Here is a 992-nt window from a genome sequence, read left to right as displayed (position 1 = left end):
TCCTCCGATGCCGCAGGGTTGGCGTTTGGCGGGGGCATGGGTGGTGGGGGGGGGGGTTGGGGATCACATCGGGATCACGGGACGCAGTTGAGGCGGCCGAGTGTGGAGGACGGAGACGATCTGTTGGAATCCGGATTAGGGATCACACGATAGAACGAAGGTAGGCAGCGGCAACGTGTGTGGTGTCCTACCTATCGGGAGGAAGTGGGTTGTTTCCCTTACTTTTTATTTTTGAAAAATGATATTTCCTTAATTGTAGTAGGGAGTTATTTTTTTTGCATGGATAGTAGGGAGTTATTAATAGTCGTGGGAAGTGGGAGCTGCAATCCCAGCAACACATGGCTATTTCGTTGGAAGGTATGCGTAGCTATAGAGGGGTTCGTGGTGTAGTGGTACAAAACTTTGTTGACCGACCATCGGCTTCAACCTCCTCGGCCAGCAGCCGAGGGGTGTTTGTCCTACTTTATAAAGCCTTTATGAGGGTAAAGATTTACGACAAACAAGGCAATCCGGCCATACGGTTTTATAAACAAAGGTATGCAGAGAGACATGTTATATTATTGTTTAACATAAGAAACATCGTCCAAAGAAAATAGTCCCTCTATCGGTTCCTTTCTTTGGGTTGTCATGTTAAGCATGATCATGAAACCTCAACTCCGATCAATGTGGGAGGAAAATACTGAGGATTTAGTTCGGGGAAAGCTTCCAAACTCTATGGTCTAAATGAACCCAAATTTTCACTTCCGTTGCGACCGTTTATAATCTGAAAGTTACCCGTCATCGGCTTCTACCCCCTTGTAGATGCTACGCAGGGTGTTTCCGTAATAACAAAACAACCCTTAGCCGACGTCTCGGTGCCCGAAGGAGGTTGTGTTGGCGAAAACGAGGCAATCAGATATGCGGGATTTATAACTTTCACTTAGTCATAGGAGCTTAAAGTTGGGAGGCCAGCAAGTAGCCCCCCGGTTAGTGTTCGGCGACAGCCGAGGTCA

Source organism: Triticum dicoccoides, chromosome 5B (assembly GCF_002162155.2).
Source record: "Triticum dicoccoides isolate Atlit2015 ecotype Zavitan chromosome 5B, WEW_v2.0, whole genome shotgun sequence".
In the NCBI taxonomy this organism is placed as follows: domain Eukaryota; kingdom Viridiplantae; phylum Streptophyta; class Magnoliopsida; order Poales; family Poaceae; genus Triticum; species Triticum dicoccoides.
The sequence above is the reverse complement of the archived record's forward strand: the minus strand, read 5'-3'. Positions refer to the sequence as shown.